The 24,604-nt window shown below is 40.2% G+C and overlaps 1 pseudogene across 1 annotated transcript; it reads left to right on the top strand.

The window, feature by feature from the left end:
* The first annotated feature begins 873 nt into the window (after positions 1-873).
* Positions 874-20,572, top strand: LOC146829770 (uncharacterized; annotated as a pseudogene). Its single transcript, XR_014962295.1, has 10 exons — positions 874-1,299; positions 5,630-5,836; positions 8,532-8,691; positions 10,371-10,591; positions 12,062-12,163; positions 12,251-12,564; positions 16,024-16,205; positions 17,161-17,332; positions 19,045-19,259; positions 20,136-20,572. The product of XR_014962295.1 is annotated as an uncharacterized LOC146829770 (transcript).
* The last annotated feature ends 4,032 nt before the right edge of the window (positions 20,573-24,604 follow it).

Raw genomic sequence — 24,604 nt, 5'->3', positions numbered from 1 at the left:
ATGCCAAACGTAAAACAACACATTGACAAAGGCAATGCTTGCTTTCTGCCAGGGCCAAACTAATGAAAAAACCTGATGACAGTTAAACAATATGGTGGAGAGGGTAAATAGCCTTAATTTTGGAACCATGACACTTATGATACAGCCAATTGAAAAGCCAGTAGTTACAATTCTTCACATTGTAATTCCTCTTTCTTATTTTTCAAAGCAAGTGATTGTCTACTACCTACATTTCCAGTAATATGCAGCGTACCTAAGTCACAATAATATAAAAGAAAAAAATAAATGGAAGCAACTGCTTACTTAGACTTTTTTCAAATAACATCAAAAGTTGTTTGACAATTCAAAATGTGCAGTACAGCACAGTTCTCCACAGAGTATTGTTAGCAGACATCAGAGGTTCAATATTTATTTCAGGTTTATTTACAGCGATTCTGAATTGCTTTGCTAGGAAACAAGATGTGAACAAAGTGGATTCCTTAAAGGTGTCCCTACCGTATTTTTTGACAGATGGAGGGCTGCATTTTCATTCTTGTATTAAATGTATACATTTCAACTACACATGGAATTCTGAGAATGCAGTGTTTATTTTATGAAGGGTGAAGTTTAACTGCATCTTTCTAAGTCCCACGCCTCTGAATGGTGAATCAAGGAGGGCAATACCATTTGTTTTACCACATTACATGTTCAAACCTCGAAATATGTGTACTTATCTCTTGCTCAAATTTTGCCAGGTTATTATACTTGGCAAAAATCGTGCAGGGAAAATCCTTTTGGGTGGGGTAATTTCCATACCTTATCTAGCTTGTTATTTGTCAGATGATATGAGTTTTTTACAGTGTTATTACATACTGATATGTTCTTTTTTCCAGATCTCACTAAAAAGATGGCTGCAGAGTCAAAGGTAGTGTGTGACCTTGTCGATAGCCTTTTAGCTCAGCCATCAATTTTGGAGGCAATAAGCCAAACTCTAGATGTACCAAGGAATCCTCAGACCCATGTTAGGTCCAATCAAACCTTTTCAGGAAGTAGTAATGCCAATACTAACAGTCTAAGCATATCTAGATCAAACTACAATACACGATACAGAAACAGAGGACAAGACGTGGACGAAGAAGTAAGACATGTTTTTTCGAGAGGAAGGTGTTCTTCAAACCCAATGGAATCTGCTAAGTCAGCCCAAGAACAGTCAGAAACACGTGTGCAAAGTTCTGTGATGCAATCGCCAATATTTCACTTTACACGCAACTTTGGAAGACAGAATGGTGAAAGGATGCAACAGCCAAAATATACTCGGAGGTTAGATTACATATGATATACTATTTCATTGCCTTCATTGTCTCCCAAATAATTTTGTTCAAATAAATTTCACTATGAGTTTCACTTTAAATTGGGTGTGTGGCCTACAAACCACCGGGGTGGTGGATGCTCTCCTTCCTCAGACCCAGAATCTCTCACTTGCCAAATGTAGAGTTTCTTGTTGTGTCAGTGATAATTTACCAAAAGAGCTTACTTGAGAGGAGCACATTTGGCAAAAATGCAATGGGGTGCTATGCAATAGTTACCGTACAGCATGTTTTTGTTTTAATTGAAATAAACACTTGAATTTGTGGATTCTTATTCATTTGTTTTAAATATATATACTCATATGTACACACACACACAAATAGTGTATATATATTATATATATTAGTGTATATATCTATATATATATATCTCTCTCTATATATATATCTCCCTCTCTCTCTCTATATATATATATATATCTCGACATATCTCTCTCTCTCTCTCTCTCTATATATATATATATATATATATATATATATATACTCACACACAGGGTGTCCTCAAGGAGTTGCCTCTTATGAAGGGGTTACAGCACAAAACACCGCTGGCAGTTCAGTTCCCAGCCTAGCACAAGCTCCCCGTGTGGCGTGCCATACGCGTTTCGAGCAGAGTTGCTGCTCTTCCTCAGTGGCTGCACGACAAATGAAGCAGATTGATTTCAAACTAAATTTATTCAAAGTAGATAAGTCCCGCCCAAATGGGCGTCAACCACAGCATTCTGGTCTTAGTAGTTCAAAAGGACTAGTAGTTTGTCACCATGTGGACTCACTGCCTCCGTTCGTTTAAAATGTCAAACCCGTTTGGGTGAGAAGTCTTGAAATCTGTGCTGGAACCCTCGCCAATATATTCCAGCGGCTGAGGCTCCCTCCGTTCATAAACGTGCCCGTGAATCCAAGCACGCAAGACCCGCTAAAGAAGCGGTAGGGCTTCTCCGCGGACGGACGAGCCGCTTTATTATTCACACACAGGTTGTCCTCAAGGAGTTGCCTCTTACGAAGGGGTTACAGCACAATACACCGCTGGCAGTTCAGTTCCCAGCCTAGCACAAGCTCCCCATGTGGCGTGCCATACGCGTTTCGAGCAGAATTGCTGCTCTTCCTCAGTGGCTGCACTATATATATACAGGAACTTCGTCACACCATTCAAGCTTGCAGAAAGGACGAAGCGGACCCAGTCGAATCAGTGCATATATATTTAATCAAAAAGTGTGTCGTGCACCGCCATGACGCGTATCGGCCTCAGAAAGGCCTTGATCACATGACCAAGATATATATCCAAGCACAGTTCTCCACTTTGGTAGGAGCCCCCGTCCCTGCAGGGCGGCCTCGTTTGAACAGGCAAGGAGTCTCCTGTCCTTTAAAACCACAACACAGGAAGAGATAACCTTTCAAAGGAAATGCTGCCTCTGTGTACTTGAATAAAGCTGCTGTTTTACGGACTTGAATCCTCGATATCTCTTCCTGTGTTGTGATATTTATATATATATGTCTATATATATATCCCCACAGATTTCTCCGATTTGAGGCCGCACTCCACATCAGGTTAGTCACAGACTATTTATTTTAAAAACACACAGTTTTTCATCCCGGTTATCGAGTCCTTGGCCTTACGTATGTTTCGAAGCATTTGCACTTCTCGTCAGAGGCCCGTAGCAGAGAATCATTTTCCTGCAGCTACTTCTCCATTCCGCATGTCTTCATTCTTCAATTGTCCTCCGGTGTGCCTGTATTGATCTTCTCCATGCATGCTGGGAGGTGTAGTTAACTTATGCACTTTTTCGCCCTTTGGTGGGTTGATTTCTGCTGTTTGTTCCAGGACACATTGTTTTACAGCCCTCCGGTGAGCCCCAGCACACACCCCTGTATGTTTAAAACTACAGTCCTGATGTTCCCATCCAGAGAGGATTCTTTACCTCCCTCGCGGGCCCTTCTTTGGTCTTTGAGCGGTGCGTCAATGCATGGCGAAGATCTATATATATATATATATATTCCCAGTCAACTCGCAAAATCTCCTTCTGGTGCGAGAAAAGAGCCACACGAATCCAGTTTCCTGAAATCCTTGTTTATTTCACAGGGCAAAGACGCGTTTCGAGCAAACAAGCTCTTGGTCACATGACCTTAGGTTCAGAGTTCAGTCATTATATCGAGCCTCCGAAGACATAAACAAAAGACTTTCACACGAAAGAATTACTCCATGTCATAATTTCACAAAAATATATAAGCTTGTTTTAAACGCATAGATCAAAATCATTTCACAATTCATTCTTTACATTTCTTAATACATATAACAAACGATCAGGTCGTAGTTTTACAAGGCAAAGAAGATGTGTGTACCCAAAGTGTAAACATACTCAAAAAAGAAAGAAAAGAAAGATTATGGTATAGTACCATTATTGTCTCCATAACTAGTCTCTAATTGCTCTACTAGTGTCAATCTTGGAGTGCACTTAATTTCAATTTCTTATTGAAATGGCCCAGTGATCTATATAAACCAAAGAGAGAAGGAGAAGGTGGTAAGAACAACCCTCTGAATCTCCGTGCTCGTATTATTTATGAATAACAGTGCTGCATGTCGGTTTCATGGGTCCGTTCTAAGAGGGAGAGACAAAAATAGAGACATAAGGTAAAAAATAGGGTACAGATCAAATAATTCAGTTCTTTATCATTGGTTCTGCATGTTGATATTGTGACTATAATCACCATCAATAAAAAGAAAAAGTTCTACTATAGTTAATTTATACATGGTTTCAATCACTATGCATACAAGCAACATCAAGGCTAAACTCAAAAAATCAGAAGGAAAAAACTGGAGTTCCTAAAGGCAGAAAGGACAGTGCTGCACCGATCTCAGCCAATTTCAGATTGGGGGATTAAAGGTGTACATGCATTTCTTCATCATTATTCATCCCAAACGGAGCTACACAACCGGCTTGTAAAATAAATTTTGATTCCAACCTACGTAAAGCTTGGTTTCTGTCCCCTCCTCTAGGATTCTTAATGACGGTGTCAAGGGCAAAGAATTTAGCCTTTGTCCAATCGCCATCATGTTCTTTGCAGAAATGTCTGGCTGTGCTATAACTAAAATCCTTATTAGTAATAGCCCGCCAGTGTTCTAGAATCCTCTTTTTCACTGGGAAGATAGTTGACCCTATGTACCACTTGCCACAAGGGCAAGTGATTACATAAACAACATAGTCTGTAGTGCACTGAATATTCTTGCGAATATACCATTTTCTTTGAGTTCTCTCAAGGATCACATGTTTCACACTCTCGCTGTGGCTGCATGCTTTGCACTTTCCACAACGATTGAAACCTCCTATTTTCTCCAGCCAAGTAGGTTGCTGGTTACAAAAATGACTCTTGACAATCATGTCTTTAATTGAGGTTCCTTTTCTATACGTGATTGCAGGGTGTGGGCCAAGTTTTTCTTTTAAAACCTTATCTTGGATCAAAACATCCCATCTCTTCTTGACTATTTGGTGAAATTGATGCGACTGGGAATTAAAAGTAGTGATGAGTCTGATTGGAGAATCAGTCTCCGTTTGTTTGATCTTAGGTGCTTTATACAGCGCCTCTTCTCTCTTAATGTCATCTGCTTTTTTCTCTGCTCTTTTAATCATTCCCTGTGGGTACCCTCTAGCAAGAAACCTTTCTGACATTTCTTTTTTGTTCCTTTCATATGCTTCCTCTGTGCTGCAGTTCCTCTTAGCCCGGAGGAATTCACCAAATGGTATACTCCATCTAAAATTAGGAGGGTGGCAACTGCTTGAATGTAAGACTGAGTTCCCTGCGGTGGTTTTTCTGAAGACTTCTGTTTCTAATTTGTTATGTTTTGCTGTTACTCTAATATCCAGAAAATCAACTGTTTCTTGGCTGTATTGCATAGTGAATTTTAAATTTACGGCATTTTCATTCAATACATTAACAACAGCCAACAGTATATATATATAAATATATATATATATATATAGAGAGAGAGAGAGAGAGAGAGAGAGGGAGAGATAATGAGCACAGTCCCAAGAACTCCCCAAAAATGGTTTACTCAATAAACACGCACCCTGATTAGGCTAGAGGTGGTGCAACAGTTCTAAAAATAAGATCTTAAACTTGTTATTTTATGCTTTTATGAACGCTTTGCTCTTTCAGGACCATTGTGCCAATCAAATGTTCTTTTTTTCTGATCTACAGAAACTGGTTCTTGAATTGTGATATAGTACAAAGTGTAGAATTATATTCAATTTCTAAATATATAATTGACATCTGGACATGGCTTTGCATTTAAGGCATTTTCGTGGGCCTCCTACATTCACAAAGGAAGTAATTCTTTTATCTGGTCCTCAAGATGAGAGTGTGGTGAAGCAAGGAACAAAGCAATTTCTTTATGAGAGTGGACATATCATCACAACATTTGAGTTTAACAAATTATGGACTAACTATGAGGTGCAGGACCAACTCCGTGTGGCTTTTAGCCCCAAAATTGACAATATTGAGTAAGACAATTTTCATTTCGCATATTTTTATGCAATACTATTTTGAAAATATCAGCAAGTTGTATATGGAATTGTTATCTATTTCCACTTAATTAGGTAACAGTCTTGCATTTAATCTATTTTGTAAATCAAAGCCATATACTTTCAATGTATTAAGAGATTTTTGGTTATGTGTATGGCAAATAACATATGGATACAAAGAAATTTAAGAAGTAATGAGTGTCAATGGTCAGATAGACAGGAGGAAGAAACTCACTGCAGGTGTCAATTAATAATTACTCCTTTTTTACACGGATCACAATAGTTAATGGAGTGATATTCTTAAAAGGAGGAGTACAAATAATTTAATACTTGTGCTAGTGATCTAAAATATAGATGCGTATCTTCACTACATTCAGATCTGGAGGACTCGGGACCACTGACGTGAATGAAAAGCATAGCACATTGTACAATCAATATAGTGACAATTAGAATGCTGAAAGATAAGCAGTTCCATCTGTTCCATTCTTATCCACAGCGCTACCTCCCATCCAATATATGGATGGTGTTTGAAACTGTGGGGCATATTTTTAAAGTTTAGGAGTTGGGTAGTGCCGCAAGTCATTTTGCTGCACTGCCCTACCCCAATTCGAAAGGGCAGGAAATGACCCGTATTTGCAAGAAACAGTGCATTTCATGTCCTTTCAGCCCACGCCGGCACACAATTTACAGCTATAAACCAACGCAGGCACCCTCGCATCATGGTGCAAGGGTGTCTGCGTTATTAGCGTGATTGTTTTTCGTGCAGAAAGGGGCACTTTCCTGGATAAAAACAATCATTAGAGGCATTTTCCTTGTTCTATGTTTGCTGCAGAATGCAGCACACATGGAAAGTGGAAAAAATGAGAAATGTAAACATTTCTCCTCATTACGCATGCTCTAGAGAATGTACTGCCTCTTTGACCCAAAGTAAGGCAAGTCAGCAACTTGCGCTTCTTTGCTTTACTCCATATCTACGAAGCCATGAAAATCCATGTAAAGTGGCTTCTAATGGTCTCATACAACTAGATCTGAACATGGCGCCTCTGTAAGGTCACAAAAGTGATGCTCCGGCAGCGCAGTTGTGCCGCAAGGGACGTATAAATAAGACCCCGTGTCTCTAGTTGGCAAAGACATGCACCATGTCTAAGCAGGAACCACAATCCTATTAAGGGTATCTCAGATACACACTAAAAGATTACCTGTGCTCAACCTCTGGTAGCTTGGCAAATCAAAATAGTTATCGTGTACAGTATTTGTGCTACACAACACACAATAACACTATGAAAACACAACAGAAATACTCCACATAGGTTTAGCAAAACAGGCAATAATATTATAAATTAATCTAGAACAAACCAACATAAATTGAAAGAGTAGAAGTGGAGTTATGAATTTATAAAGAATAAAAAGAGGACTAGTCTTTACAAGCAATATGCACTAATTTGGGTTATCTGGTCACGCTGGACTGGGGCAAAGTCAACAGTTCAGGCCGACGTGATAGATCAGAGACCAGGGACAAGAGCCAAGCAGGTCCAGTGAACATAGTACTTTGATCCTAGGTGCAACAGCGAGATGCGGAGCGCAGGGGAGCGGCATGTTGATTCCCAAAGGGTGGCGATGCGTCGGTTCCGAAGACGAAGTGCCAAAAACTAGATGCGTTGGTTTTGAGTGCGATGTTCCGAACATCAGTTTGCACAGGCGTTGCATTGGTTCTGAAGCAATGTGCCGATTCAACTCCTGTCACAGTTACGATGCATCAGGTTCTGCTTCATACAAGCAATGGATGCATTGTTTCTCTGGAGCAAGTATCTGGGTCCACTTCCAATGGACCAGGCACAGGAGCAAGATTATAGACTTTGATATCGCTGAGTCGCAAGCAACAGGAGGAAATCAAATAAGCACTTGGAGAACACTTTGGTCGCAAGGCAGAGTCCAGCTGTCACTCGGCAGGGCCAGTTAGCAGCAGGCAGAAGGGCAGCACAGCAGAAAAGCAGGTTTTCAAGATCAGTAGTCCAGAATAGTGACAGTCCTTGAAGCCTCACAGCAGTTCTTCTGACAGAGTTTTGTTACAGGTCTATGGGCTACCTAGGACCTATCTTAGGGGTGACATATTTGTAATAAAAGGGAAATTTAAGGCTTTGATTTTAAATGTCAAGTCGGAGTGGCAGGAAACAGCACACACAAGTCCTGCAGTGGCAGGCCTAAGACAGGTCTGATAGGCTACTTGAGTGGGTTGCACAATCAGTGCTATAGGCCCACTAGCAGCATTTAATTTGCAGGCCCTGGGTATATGGAATACCATTTTACAATGCACCTACAAGTACATTAAAAATACCAATTGTGGATAAACCAGGTTTATGGCAGAAGCACAGGCACATTTAAGCACTGGTCAGCAGTGGTCAGAGTCCTAAGTCCAACAAAAACAATAATTAAAAAGTGGATGTAAATAAGCAAAAAGTCTGGGGGAAGACCACTCTAAGGCTGACAGGTATAACAGTTTGTCAGCATTGATAAAAGTTGGTCAGCTTATTGACAAACAGGTTTACTTTTTCCTTCATGGATGATATTCTGAGTGATGCAGATTGAACATTTGTGATATTTTGAGATATGTTGAAATGTATAATTTTAAAGTTCATGTGTAGTTAAACTAACACGCCACTTTATGTTTTTATAGCATAAAACTTCTGATGTCATGCCATAACAAATTAGTGCAGCCATTGCTACTGGACAAACAGAGTCTGTCAGGTCTTATAATCTCAAAACTCTTCAAACAGAAATCAGTCTATTTACAACCATCAAGGCAAATTCTTCAACTTCCTGATTCACAGGTGACTGTAAGTAATACTTGCATAAAGTATGCTCTGTGGTTTCTTTTGAAAGGTATAGGAAACAGGTCTATTAATACATGTGCATGCATTTTCATCTTCCCATAATATTTTTCATATTGCATCTTCTTTCTAGTGCAGTTAGATAAAAAAAAATTTTTATAGCGTAGCAATATCTATCTAAAGCCGGAAGTAAAATACTGTACTAGGGGGCAGATGTAGGTAACTTCAATTTAGCGAGTCCTTAATAGCGATTTCTACCGAATCGCTATTAAGGACTCACTAAATGGAATGTAGGTAGGAATCGCTAAAATATTAGCGATTCCTTAACTTTCCTCAATAACGAATCGGTAATTGAGATTCGTTATTAAGGAATACCTACCCATTCATTCCTATGGGCTAGGAGGCCCATGGGACTGAATAAGAAGATTTTCACTATTAGCGATTCGGTATTACCGAATCTGTAATAGCGGGAGCTATTTCAAGGGTGCCAGTGTGTCCAAATGACACCCTGTTGCACCCCTGAAACTTGCATGTGTGCACATGTGGCGCACATACATTAGCGATTCCTTAAGGCTGAAGTGCACTATTTTTAGTGCTACGTACATTGCATTTAAGGAATCGATATTTCCGATTCCTTAAATGCAAGAGCAAAATAAGGAATCGCTATTATGCGATTCCTTATTTTGCAAGTAGGTTTCAACTTACCTACATTGCACTCAGCCAAATACCAGTCGGTAACGCAGAAATTCTGCGAATTTATGCGTTACCGCTCAGTATTTGGCCACCTACATCTGGCCCTATGTTGTTACCGAAAATAAAAAGGAGGAACATTACTTAATATTTAGATAGGAATATACAACTTTACTTTATAACATAATTCAATATGATCCACTTTGTTTTAATTTGGGCATTAAACTGTATAGTCCAATATCTAACTCTATTCATATTGCTATGTATCACCAGCCTATGCGGTTCTCTCTTACTCTATATGGAGTGACTGCCAACAAATGTGAACAAGTGATTGCCTAGACGGAGTTTGTGAGTGAGTTAATGTCTGTATGTGTGTATAAGATGCAGAGGTGAATTTATTTTTATTTATTTATTTATTTAAAGAGTTTTATATAGCGCGAACGTGACCCTTGGGTATCAGAGCACTTAATTACATGAGGTAGGTTAACGATACAATTTGAATAGCAGGACAATTTACAGTGATATGAGGTAGATTAGGTATGCAGCTATACAGTATTAGCAAATAAATACACAGTGACAAGATTAGGTTACCGTGTGATGTCAGGAATCACATATATATAGTTATTTCCCTAATATGTTTAACTTCAATGTTCCAATTAAAGTTATTGGAGCTGCTTATTGCACAAGGTGTAAATTGCAAATGGTAAGTGCCTTCAGCTGAGAGTTGTATTACACATGTAATGTCAGAATTTATATTTGAAAAATATGGAGTTGTGCTATGGATGATCTTGTAGGCAGTTTAAATCACCTTATAGCAGTAGGATTTGTGTATGGTAAGCTGCCAGTGAACACTGGAAATGCTTGTGTGATGCTGTCCTCAAGGAGTAGTTCTTGCCTGGCTACTACACACTGGCTATTTATAAATTGTTTGATTACTAGCATTTCTTGGATATCTTCATCAAGATTCATTTGATGTGCCATTGATGTTTTTATAGGATAAAGGCATAGATGAAAAAACGGAGATGGTGATGTGGCTGGAAAGTGAAGAACCTTTCAGCAATAATTCTGCTGAAACAGAATACCTGAGTAGTTCAGATCCATTGAAAGTCGACAACATTACAACAAATCCAATTTCTGCGAACACGACAGAAGAACATACAATTCAGATTTCGCCCTCTCCCACTGTCATTAGCGAAGGATTTGATGACCATTATCGGTACTGCTTTTCTCAACCCAGATATTCAATTATAAATTTGCTTGTTTTTTAAATATTGTCATATAATTTCGAAAGTATTTGGCTTTCATAAAAAAAGTTATTCTCTTGCAAGTTTTGTCATGACCAGCCCAGTAATGCAGGACCATGAAGAACTGTTTTCCCTGCTATTTCCCGTGATGTAAGGCTATTGGATCATGCAGTTAATGTACAATGCATCTGAAGTGGTCAAATACTTTAAAGAAAAAAAAATCTGTTTATCAAGGCAGGTAATGGTATGTACAGCAGTCACTTAAATTATGCAGGAATACAACAATGTAAAATGTACAATCCCAAGCAGTAGTTGTGCGGCATAATGTAGTGTGGTGGCCATGGCATCTTAGCATGAGACAGAATTACAAAATTCTCAATTTAAAAGATGTAAAACCAAATGTCTAGGTGCCTAGTAGTCAATATGGAGTACCACAGGTATGTACTTCTGAAGTATAACACCCTTGGTGTGTGGCATGGCGCTAGTAGTTTGTTCTTGTTTTACATATTGTATGAATCTTAACTATATGCTGCCACTAACCCATGTTCTGTCTATTAAAATGCATTGATGGTAAAATTGTAATCTGCACTACTATGCTAAATAAATGTGGAGGGCAAAGACAAGACTGGCAATTTCTACAAGTCTAAAGTAATTGGCTTACACAATTAAGCATAATTAATCATTAAACATTCTCAGGTTGGTTACAAGATCACACCTAGTGTGAACAAATTAGATAATGAGTTCTCTAGTGATGATTGTTGCTTAATTTGGTAAAACGTCAGTAATCCAAACCTAGGAACATGTATATGTAGTCACAAACAACCCAATTCACAGAGTCGGGCCATTTGCGTCCTCCAAAATGCTTTTATAGAATGGCAATTTGGGTTCTGTTATTCTGTATTAGGAAGGGGCATGAGGAGGGCATCCCTTCCTAATACGAAATTGGAATGGTATGTACAAACGTTTTGCGACTGAAATACGGTGGCAAAAACATTAGCACTGGCCTGCTCTTAAAAACTGAAACTTCCAGGTTTCATTTATTTCTTTTTTAAACTCATCATGTTTTCCTTCAAGGAAAATGGGCTGCGTTTAGGCACAAAAAATAGTTTCTTTATTTGAATGCAATCACAGACATGGTTGTCTGCTGACCCCAGCAGGCCACCATCCCTGTGATGGCAACGATTCCTAATGGGCTGCAAATTGCGACCTACCTCAACCCACTACAAACCAGTGATTAAACTCAAAAGACGTCCATTTAGGAATAGCGATTTCCTAATTGTGATTCACAGCGAATCACAATTATAAAATGGCTATTTCTAACTTTCATGCATGTAGCCCTATAAGTCATGTATAAGGTTGACTTGTAACAGGAAGCAATAGGATGATACATTGGTTGTGTTTTTTTAACATAGTAATAGTTGACAATATTCTTCCTGTTTTAGATGTTACACTGAACTGTTGGTTGATAATGTGCACATCCCTGACGATGAAGAGTTTGATACCTCAAATATCAATATTGCTGAACAAAATGAGGCACACGAAAGGTAATTTTATAAGGTTTAATTCCGAATATATACGTTTAATTTTGAACTGATACATTTGATAGCTTAGCTTTATTTCCTGTATTTCAGTGAGAGCGATGACATAACTTTGAAGGATCTACTATTAAACCTTGCTTTACAAATTGACTGTGAAAAGACATCCAAGTTCAACATAAATCGGCGAAATATTTGGGATGGAGCACGTCGTGGCTTCCTTCGCAAAACCTATAAAGCAATCAACCGTATATCTGTTATGTTTACTGATTCCTCTGGTAACTCTGAAGGAGCTGTTGATTTTGGTGGTCCAACACGGGAATTTTTGCGATTGTTAATGCATCATTTACAACACAGCAAACTCTTTGAGGGACCCGAAAACAGCAAGACACTCAGTTGTGATGCCCAAGGTACCGTAAATTTATTATGTTCCAACCTTCCTAAACTGCTCAAATTCTAGAGGAGGGAAAGAATAATTATTTGAAGTGTAAATAATGTTTATATTATATTACTTACTGACTCCTTCAACGTTTGTTTGATACCACTGATCAGACATTCTCAAAGAATTTTAACTAAAAGTGGAATAGTGAAGGGAATACTGCACTATACTATTCATTTATGCAGCAAGAGCAGACTGGTTTCAATTTCACCCACTGAATATATCCCTTGCAGCCTGTAAAACAACCTTGCTAGCATGTACTCCATTATATATTTTATGTTTGCTTTGCATTAAATGAGGGGCTAAGGTTTTCCTGCTGTAGTTACTGTTATCAATTTAGAGAAAATTCCCCTGACAAGTACTTCAAATAATGGCTAACTTTAGAGATTCTGCATTAGGTAATCTTAGTTGATGCTCTGGTGCAGCAGTGTGTATGAAATAATCACCCACACTGTACAGATGCATCCTGCTTAGGCCCGAATATCAAAGGAAATAAACCACTGTGTGGGTTAGTTTGATACATGAGACTTCAGACACTGGTTGGGTTATAACGGTAGGAGTTCTTGTACGTAAAAATTAAAGTCTTCCAGTCCATTGTAGATGCAGATCTTAAAAAAAAAAGTTCTTAAGATAGACTTTTTCCTCCACTGGAGCCCATCAAGACATCTTGTAGGAGTGTTGAGAAAGCAGAACTTTTTGGGTACAGCAACTTAATTATGGTTAAGTTCGGATTATGCTGCCGCTTAAAGAAAGAAACATCTGGAAGGTCCAAAAATGGCATGTAATATTCTATTCCTGGTTAAACACACTGTTGTAAATCTCTTTGGGCAGGAATGAGTTGTACCTTTTAATCAGGTACTACATATATAAGCACGAGGTGGAGACAATTAAACTGGGTTATTAAGACATGTCCCCAACAATCATCCTCCAAGGAATATAACTTTGCCAGCTTTCATCCCTTATTGTGCCTGGTGATGTTGGGTTCCTTGGTGAGGGAGAGCATGGGTTGGGTGTCATCAGCGTAGGAGACGATGTTGAACTCATGGTTTCGGATGATGCTTGCGAGGGGGGCCATGTAGACTTTGAAGATGGTGGGGCTGAGGCAGGATCCTTGGGGTACTCCGCATCTGGTCTTGGTCGGTTCTGAAAGGAAAGAAAGAAGTCTTATTCTCTGTGTTCTGCCCATGAGGAATGAGCGTATCCAGTCTAGGGCCTTTCCTTGGTTGCCGGCGTCGTGGAGTCTGGTAATTAGTGTGCATTGGGAGACAGTGTCGAACGCTGCGGATAGGTCCAGGCAGATGAGGGCTGCAGTTTGGTCTTGGTCAAGGAGTGCGCGGATGTCATCTGTTGCGGTTTAGAGGGTGGTCTTGGTGATGTGGTTGCTGCGGAATCCAGTTTGGGAGATGTCTAGGATGTTGGTGGCTTGAATGAAGTATGTTATCTGGGTGTTGATGGCCTTTCCGATGACCTTGGCTGCGAAAGGGAGCACCAACATGGGCCTGAAGTTCTTCCGGTCTGTCGGGTCTGCGGAGGATTTCATTAGGAGGGGGTTGACTTAGGTGCGCTTCGATTTGTTGGTGAATGTGACAGTCACGATGGAGCAGTTGATGGTTCAACGTAGCTCGGATGCGATGGCTTTGGCAGCCCTGTGTAAGATGTGTGGCAGGCAGGGGTCTGAAGGTGCTCCGGAGTGGATGTTCTTCATGTTGTTTATGGTGTCCTCTGTCGAGAGTGGGGTCAAAGTAAGTAGAATCTGTTGGGTGGCATTGCTGGGGGTGGGGGTTGAGGCAGTGCAGAGGTCTTGGCCGTCCAAGTTGTAATAGAGCGTCTTGATCTTGAGGTGAAAGAAGGAGCTGAGTCTGTTGCAGAGGTCTTGGGAGTGGCGGGCTTCTGTTGTTTCGCTGTTGGGGTTGGCAAATTCCTGTATGATGGAGAAGAGATCCTTGGAGTTGTGGGTGTTGCAGAGAATTCTGTCTTGGAGGAAATTCTTTGTGGATTTAATGAGTTGGCGGTATGCCGTGGTGGCTGTTTTGTAGGTGGTGTGTTTTTCCAGAGTTTTGCTGTTTCTCCATGTCTTTTCCAGTCGTCGGCAGGCGTGCTTAGATTCTTGGAGTGCTGCGGTGAACCACTTTGCTTTCTTGTTGTGTCGTCTTGTAGTCTTCTGGAGGGGAGCGAGTGTGTTTGTTCAGTTGGCGATCCATTGGTGGAGGTTGCTTGCCACAGTGTTGGCATCTGTCATAGTTAGGGATGGAGTGCAGGTGAAAGCGGAGGTGATGTGTTCTTCTGAGACTTTGCTCCAGATTCTGCATGGGAGGCGATGCGTGTGCTTGTGTGTTGTGGGTTTTCTAAAGGAGAAGTGGATGCAATGGTGGTCAGCCCAGAGCAGTTCCGTGATGTGACAGAGGAAGATGCTATTTCCTCCTGCGAAGACAGGGTCAAGTTTGTGTACTGCTGTGTGAGTGGGGGCAGAGACAAGTTGCTTCAGTCCTATGTTGCTGAGGTTCTCAAGGTGGGCGGTGGTGTTGGGGTCGTGGTGGTTATCCAGGTGGAAGTTTAGTTCTCTAAGTAGTATGTAGTCTGTGGAGGCGAGTGCATGGAATGTGATTAGGTCAGCAATGACATTGGTGAATGGAGCCAGGCAGTCTGTAGGCGAGGGTTCCATGGAGCGTTATTCTGGGGTTGGTCTGGAAGTGGATGTGTTACATGGGGGCGAGGCGTCGTCCAAGTCAGTGGTTGTCATGCGGAGGGAGCTTTTGTGGATGCTGGCGAGTGGGGCGGGTGGAGCGGTCTTTCTTCAGGATCTTGCATTTGATCATTATAGGATGTTAAAAAAAACTCAACCTTCGATAAATTTTGGCATGCGAAACCTGTCAAAAGATAATGGTAGAGAAAAACAGGGTATTTACTGTATCATGCAGATTTTGGTGCTTTAAACACCAAGATCTGCATGCTATTCGCCACAAACTAGCAATAAGTGTTATTTTTCACAACCAATATTTAATGTACCCTGTGGTAAAATTATTTATCAGGTGCGTAAAGTAACGGGTAAACTCGTAATCAGGCCATCTGTCTAAATATCTTAGTCTGTCTTAAATATATTGTGGTCCTGATTTATAAAGGTACTGTTAAGAGTGCGGAGTCTTGTACTCGGGCCGAATTTCCGCACTGTGAACTGTGTAGATTCTGCACCGAGTATGGAGACTGTGTCCCAAGTACAGTGATTAAGCCCCGAGTGCAAAGGCTTCTCCACATATGCCGAGACTCTGCATACTTGACTTTACTGCACGTAAGTACCTTTGTGAATCGGGACGTGGATTCTTGGATAATATGTTTTCTAGATTTTATGCAATAAATTTAGTTTGAGATGTATAATAAATGTTTTATAGATAAGCAGAACACTTTACGTTTAATTTCTTTTTTCTTGTTTAAGGTATGCGAAATGATGACTATTACCTTGCTGGCCAAGCCCTGGCTGTTTCCCTAGTTCACGGGGGGCCTGCTCCAAATTTTGTGTCTCCTGTTTTGTATCGATGTTTAGTTTCTGATGAAAAAAATGTGAATTGCAGTTTGGTAGATGTGGTAGATCCAGATACACGAGACATGTTGCAAGAGGTAAGCAATAGATACTAAACATCTGTGCTGAGGAATCTTTATCAATTTTTCTTATTTGGTTTTCACGTAGTTGAGGGTCTATTAGGCAAAAACATGCAAATGATTTGGGTCTAATTTTGTGGTTAATAGTTACTTATGTATCTTGGATTTATGTATAATTGCCACATGTACTATAAATGAATATGAAAAGAAATTACACTCATCTATTTGATATGGAATTGGGTCAATCCTGAATGTCTATTCCCGTGCCTCCACACCTTTTTAAAGTTTCCAAAGCAACCTCTACGTATTTGCTACTCTCTCAACTGACATGCACAAATCCACATTCTTGTATCAGCGATCAATCAAGAACGTCATACTGTTAACAAAATTTTGATCTATATTTCTTAGTGATACTACCAAATCAAAAGTATGTGATATGTTCTTGATATGTCAGAGTCTTCATATTACAAGAAGACAAAGTTTCAGGCACATAACTACAGTCATACCAACTACCACTTGTAGTTGCCCCATTTCAACACTGACTAATAACGTAATAGATGGGGCCTTCCTGACCATGTTTCTGCAAACAATGTGATATAGGAGAGGACCTAAATATCTGTATTCTGGATTAATATACTCAGTGCCAAACACGTTCAGGTACATTAGGCCATTTTGCTAGTCATCTTTGTCTAATTCTCTCCCACTCTTTTACAGTTGGTGTTCCATTCAGGGAGAGAGTGTAGCTAGTGTAAAACTACAGTGGTGTTAACTACAGCAGCAGTTGATACTGTTTTAGTCCATTGACTGTTAAACTTTTATAAACATTAAACTTACTGAACAAATATGTTTATTTAGCAGATGGCCAAGGCAAAATATTCTGCATCATCATGGTTTAATTACAGTTTTTTTTGTTAAGTTAAAATGTTTTTTGTTTCTATTTAATCAGAATATCATAATCTTAATTTTTCCATAGATAGAGGATGCTTCGTCTCTTGAAACTCTTCAAGGATTGATTCAAAAACACAGCACAATTCTCAGCGTAGCAGGTTGCTTGCGTCCATTAAAATCTCTGAATGACAAAAAAAACTATTGGAAGATTTCATCAATTGGTACATTGTGGGGAGGACTGTTCCTTCACTAGTTAGGTACAGTGCTATTTATGTGCATATGCATTATAAAACAATATCATTTTTACTTTGCAATACATGTATGTCCATTTTTAAAAAGTAATTACTGTAAATCACTGTTCACCCTAATGGCATCATACATATTCACACTGTGTGAAATGTCCCAATGACAGAATGTGAAATCAAGCACATCATGGTGCTCAAATATATTTTAAATTTAGTTTGTTTCAGTTTTTTATTGGCATTTTACAATACAACTTGTGCTGTCCTTCCTCCAGGGGGCATAAATAGAAGGCTAACAAAAGTTACAGGAATCCCAACATTCCCATAGGTTCAGCCCATGCAACACAAATCAAAATAGAGAAAACAAACAGGAAGAAATAAAATGGTAAAGGCCTTCCCACCTCCCCAACTTCCCCAAATAGAAATTGCACTAAAATTAAGCAACAGCTACCTTCCCTTCATAGTCACAATGGGCATCAGCATAAACAGCAGAACGTCAGAGGAATTGGACTTCTCATATTCACGTCTTGGCAGCCCAAAAGGAGTTCTAAAAATGTAACAGATTCAGGGCTTGCATATGCGTGGGATAGAAAAGTAATGGCAGCCCGGTGAATAAAAACTTGATCAGCAGGCCACACATTTCCTCAACGTTTTTGAATGTATCCACCAGGACATTTTAAAAATCAACATATAGGTCTGAAATCATAAATGTAATGGTCACAAATTGTGACTATTGTTTTGCTGCCAATGATTTGTGCATTTGCCCTAATAAGTGTTTATTGAGGCCATTCTCTAATGTTTAAAACAGAATTTGCTATCGGTATCGCAGTGCTTGTTTGCCTCAAACATTTGCTTAGCAAACTCTGTAAGGTGTTCTATCAATCTAACGATTTTTTTTTTATCCAACTGCAAAAAAATCAATAATTGGATGTTGTCTAGGTAATTCGATGCATACCTAAGAATAGTAAATTTGCAATTGGCTGTATAGGGTTACCTTGACTATATTTTAGTTTTCATCATTCTATATAATATTTTTACAGTTTGTTGAAAAAAATATTTGGAAAGGCAACCCTTTGTACTCCTCATAAAGTAGATGGTCTATGGAGTACAGATTCACCCAGAATTAAGAGTCAAAATCTATTCTTTGACATCTACTGCCACCTCTAGCCCCCTACCTTCCAGTGAACTTCCACGGTTGATGTGAGCGTGAAGCCTGCAGACATCAAGAGCTACAAATCACCTTGACCAGGTGCTCTTTTAATCCAATGCATAAAATAACAATTTATTATGCAGGGTTGGCTAGGCCTTGCTAAAAGTCCAAGCACAGTCTCTAAGGTCCCATTCACACACTCCACCGGGTCAACAGTTTAAAGTCAAAAATTGGCATCCAAAAAGCTCCGAAAATGAACTGTTTGCCCTCTAATAATGTACTTGCTGGGTTTGGTTACGTTTTTTTAAGAAAAGCTGCAAGTCGTGTGCTACCTTGCTGCTAGGAATTCATCACAAGACCCCAGGAGAAAGAGAATTTGCCTTTGTCAGTGTTTTCCAACAGCTAGCTTCAGATTTTTGTTTTTGGACAGAACTTTTTATGAACAGCTTGAACATAGGGCACTGATGGACCTTTAGATGCATCATAGACATATATTAATTTTATAATAACTTTTACATTATAGTTTGACCAATAGTCTGATTATTTATGGTTAGGTATTCTTTTTTCTTTATTGCAGATTAAAGGAGGGGTTAAAAACTCTGGGAGTACTTCAGGCCATGGAAATTCATAAACAACTTTTTGAAGAGGCATTCATTTGGATGGAGCACGAAATCACCACTGATATCATTAATGCCATGTTTACCATTAAATTCAGTTCATTAGGCAGTAACCATCGGTTACAGGAAGAACACATCATTGCTTACTGGAGAGATTACCTCCAAGATTGTGAAGGCAAGGGAAATTGTTTCATTATGTTATAGCTCAACTATTGATGAGACACATCTGTTGAAAACATAATTTAAACCAGCCTATTATGACAAACATGGTGTCAAAGACTTCCGAATGATACTGTAGAGAAAGAGAGTTAATGAGGGACATACTAACCCGTTTTATTTGCACAGAGTAAAATCTATAATAAGAACAAAAGGACAATGCATCCAAAATTGTGAAGTCTATGCCTGCTTTATTTCAATCTTTATTTTGCACGATATGTATATTATTAATGTTGTTAAAGCTTAATTGTAGTGTCCTGGGAGTAAAATGGTAGCTACCCCATTAGAATGATGCTTCATGTACTGCATCAAGGAAAAGTAATACAAATCGATATAGAGCATGATTGGGTCTGCTGTGTGGGTCTCTAAAAGAGTAAAGCCTTTGCACAGTGGAGATTGCAGCTACCTCCAGCCCCAAGCCTTTAAGATAAGGTTATTGGCTTATCGGCATTGTTTGTATAAACAGTGGTGTGTGTGCGTGAAGACTCAGAGAGAGTGTCAGATGCAGGTCTACCAACATGGAATATCTATGCTTACTCCATGTTGAACAATGGGAAGACTTCTATTAAAGGGAGAGTAAGGCGAGCAGGATTGTGGAAATGGTAAAATAGTCTGACACCAGATCTTGAAATGTTATCTGTTGTTAACAACAGATAATCTCGAATTGATGAGTTTTTGGTGAAATGAAGCACAGCAAATCATCATTGGTTTTATTATTCACATGTCAACCATTACTGAAGTATTCATTTAGCAGATGAAATAAAAAACAATCACAATCTTTGCTGTAATCACAATTTATCTAGTTTGACTCATATATATATATTTAATTTTTTAGAGCTTGCATGTGAAGCCAAATTAAAGGACATTCTGTGTTTTGTGACTGGCGCTAACACAGTTCCACCACTTGGCTTTAATCCTCAACCATCAATAGAGTTTCTACATGCATGCGATGGCCAAGTTGAAATGTCTATGTTTCCAGAGGCAAACACCTGTGGAAATGTGTTGCGCCTCCCCCTTTCAATATCCTATGAGGAATTTAAAATAAACATGGACTTTGGGATACTGAATTCTCCAGGATTTGGACGAGCCTAATGATCATATTGAAATGAGGGGTATAATGTATATATATGACAAAGTAGTTATGGATACAAGGATTGATCATGCTGTTGTCGCGGAAGGTGTGAGTCTTGTGGCAGCTTACGAAATGCAAGGGCTTTAGGCTTCTGTAAAATCACCTGATAGCCAGGTCTCTGTGCCTTGAGAATAGCACATTTCTTTTGTCAATGTTTGTTGTTACAATGATGAATAAAGTTTTTTTCTAAACGATCTTTACCAATAAATATACATTGGTTGTCAATAAATAGAAGTTCTTCAGATTGACGGAGTTCTTGGTTTCATGTTTTTAGTGTGTCTTGTGTCAGACCCTGTTTCGGTGGCCACTGGGCAAGCAGTGGCAATTGGGCCTGAGGCCTGTGGTAATGTACCTCTGATGTAAAGGGGTACAGTGAACCTTTGGCTGTGCAAACTGAGCTATGTACAATCCCTATAACACTTCACTCTCAATTGTAGCAATGGCAAGCAGTTGCAGGCTTCTCAGTGAGGTAGTGTGAGGGTATGTAAACTCAGAAGTCATCTATTGGCCTGCAAAGCAGCAACTGATCGTCTAACCCATACCTTTACTTTGCTTATGAAAAATGCTTAACTGAATGATTCACAGAACAGGCTATAGCTACAATTACTTTACTGAGTAACTGTGCCTTGTGTCCTAGTCCTCCGCTCCAAGGGGTTCCCATCCTTTTGGGTTCAAGCTCTCTAGTGCCAGTAACAAGGGTCAGGGGCTGATTATCATTTTTAATGGTCTCAAGCAGACCCGTGTGACAGTTCCCACCAGAGTGAAATTGGTTCATCCCACAACGAGTGGTCAGATGCAAAAAGAACAGTTGATGGACAGAATGCTGAACAATGTAATACATTCACCCCAGTACAGAGCTCTGGGCCTAACTCCCATCATTTTTTTGCTCACCATGCCATTCCAGTTTGGACCCAGCCATATGCAAATCAGTCTTGACCCTGCGCCCAATGGGAACAATCCAGCTCGAACTGCCAGGTCAGGTCCTCCACGGACTGGAAACAAGCATCAACCCTCATCATCCAGGAAAGCTTCACTCCAGTGGCATGGAGAGCTCGGGACCCATGTAACCCCGAAACCTGTCCTCGGATGCTTGTTTCCGGTCCAGGGAGGACCTGGCTTGGCAGTTTGGGCTGGACTGTTCCCATGAGGCACAAGGTCATGACTGATTTGCATATGGCCAGGTCTAAACTGGGGTGGCATGGTGAGCAAAAGAATGATGGATTTAACCCAGATCTCCTGACTGGGGGTGAATGTTTTGATTTGTTCTGCATTCCATCCATCAATTGTGTGTCTTTTGCACCACGAGTGGTCAGCAGGGACCTACTGCACTGTGTTGTGAACTCCCAAATTGCAGGGCACATCCACAAAGATTCACATAACTCTAAGGGAAACTTTGTTCCTACACTACCTTCAGAGAATAGGAAAAAAGACAGGCGTATCTCACACTTCCCTGCAATGAATCATGCTCATCTTGATCCTGACTTTTATGAGTCAGAGAGTCCTTCCAGAGAAGGTCTTATCTGAAAGGAGTCTTTGTAGATGTGTGAAGCCTCAACCTGAAAGCAGTCAACATCACAACTATTGGTGTTTTTAAATAATAATAATAGAATAGGCAATATGGACAATCTGCACATAAAAACCTTGTGTATCAGAATATGGCAAATATATAATAATAATTCTAGCACTCATACTATCAAATAAAAAGAACATTAGAAAAACCAAAAACATATTTTTTATTGCACTTCCATAATATTGGTAATGAATTAGCTTAAACCATACCTACAGCCTATATTGAAAATATTAGCAGCTTTACAGTTATTATATTGGTGTGTGAGTAGTGTTGTCCCTAATTATTTTACGCCAATTCATATCATGCCACTGAATACATTTGAAGCTTGCAGTTTGACACTAGCATTTCCCACAAGCAATCAGTCCTCTTGTCTTCCTCTCCCAAATTTGTCGATCTGTTTACAACTTTCTCATCAATAATTCTCTTTGGAAATGTTTGTGGAAGTTGTTAAGTCTGACGTATCTCTATCATAGAACAAACCATGCCTCCGTTAGAAGCATGTATGAACGGTAAGCAAATGTGTGGAAAAATGCCTCTAAAGTTGCTCTTTCATGGTTTGAATGACCTTGTAATGCTGCTTCTAACACATTGCTCTATGAACAGCTGAATGGAAGTTTCATGTGCTGCGTTGCTGTTATTTTTGTTGGTGTAAGTAAAACCTAACTGCTTTAAAAATAATATAACCATCTTGCACACTCTGTTAAGTATTATCATCATTCAAAGCATTTGTTTTCTAGACCCTAAGCCTAGCAGGTACACACTCTACCGAGTAACATGCATTCGTCATCTTAAAAGAAAGCCCTGCCGCACACGTCAGTGCCCATGACATGTTGCTCCCTCTTCCGAGAGCTGACATGCTGACAGGGGTTCCAACATTTTGGCTGAGGACACAGCAGGTAGCAGCCGAGGCCTCCGCCGCTGTACTTTGAGGAGTACGGACTCCAGTGAAGACACAGGCCTTCGGCTTTCTATGAACCCGCTTCTGGACTTGAATGATCGATCCCCTGATCAGGCTGTCTCATTGAGAGAACCTTCTTTTGCAGCAACGGGAGGGTCCTACACTCGAACCTGCACACCCTTCACCTTTATGTTTGAAGACCAACCTTTAACAGCTGACAGTTTTCAAACTTCCTCACAAAGTATGTGATGTTATTCTGACAGCCAGGAGTACCTCCACCAAGTGGGTATACGCCAGCACGCGAGGATACATTTGTTGCATGGTGTTTATCTAGGAACATTAGTGCTCTAACTGCTCCCCATTCTCAGTTTCTCCTGTTTGTTTCAATCTTCTTTGTTCAAGGCACCTTTTGTGGCTAGGATCCTCAACGGTTTGCAACATACATTTCCTCCCAGGCCATTCAGCATGCTTTATTGTGTGCACACTTTGAGCCTTTGCATAATTGATCCGGCCACTGATTAACCATCAAGACTGCTTTTTTAGTGCACGTTACATCGGCCAGAATGGTCAGCAAATTGCAGCCACTCTATGTAAACCCTCCCTACACCATCTTCTATCCGGACAATCTCGTACTCCGGACACATGCCTCCTTACTCCGGAAGGTTGTGACTACTTTCCTTGTAGGCCAGTGCATCACATTGCCTAACATTTTTTCTCTACCTCACACTTCAAAGGAGGAGGAGAGACTCCATTGTCTGGACCCAAAAAGAGTTGCTGTTTCTAACTGGACCACACAAAAGAGTTCCGGGTGTACGATCAAATCTTTGTGGTGTACAAAGGGGCTAAGAAAGGGAATGCTGTGCAGAAATGGACCATCTCAAGACGGATACTGCTCAGCATAAATACCTGATACGTATTGGGCAAGAAGCAACCTCCTGAGGGCTTGCTTGCTCATCCACCACAGCCAAGGCTACGACCATTGCGTTAGCGTAAGGAGTCCCTGTCCTGGTTATCTGTTAGGCAGCAACATGGGCATCTCTGCAGATGTCTACCAAACACTATTGCCTGAACAGTTCGGTCCGTTATGATGGGCACTTGGTCCACTCAGTCTTGTAGGACTTCCTGGTTTAAACCAGCTTCGCATACCCACCTCCTGGGAAGCTTTGCTTGGGATTTGTATTCTAAGATAAGGAATATGCAGCTAGAAGTCTCTTATCAGATGACCTTTCTGGTCATTGCATCCTCCATGCTCGCAGAACTGATCACAGTGTAAGGCTCACCATTCTAAGGGCCTTAGAATTTCAGTTCAGTTGTCAGTCCTCATCATGGCTGCGTGCTTGACATGGAAAGTCACAAAAGGAACTAACATCAGCGCTTCAGGGTGGCATTTATTTAGGCACCACGCATTGCATTGCATTGCCAGCGTAGACACCACAACACAGAGCCGGACGAGGCCATCTCAAGCGAACTGCTTGAAAACTTCTGGATCTAGTCTGACTCCTGGGGAATATTCTATGGTTAGGAATCTGCAGCTAGATAGAGTCTCTACTAGATAAAGCATTACCGAATGTAAGAAACTTCTTGTGAGAAACAGACTGAAATGGTTAGAGGGACCAGGTAGGCAATGGCACAAGTAAAAGGGTGTGGCAGGGGAGAGATAGATAGGGAGGTAAGATCTCACTGGGACCAAGTGATGAAAATTGC

This window comes from Triturus cristatus, chromosome 5_2 (genome assembly GCF_964204655.1).
Source record: "Triturus cristatus chromosome 5_2, aTriCri1.1, whole genome shotgun sequence".
Taxonomy (NCBI): Eukaryota; Metazoa; Chordata; class Amphibia; order Caudata; family Salamandridae; genus Triturus; species Triturus cristatus.
Note: the sequence above shows the minus strand (reverse complement) of the source record. Positions and strands in the feature narration are given on the sequence as shown.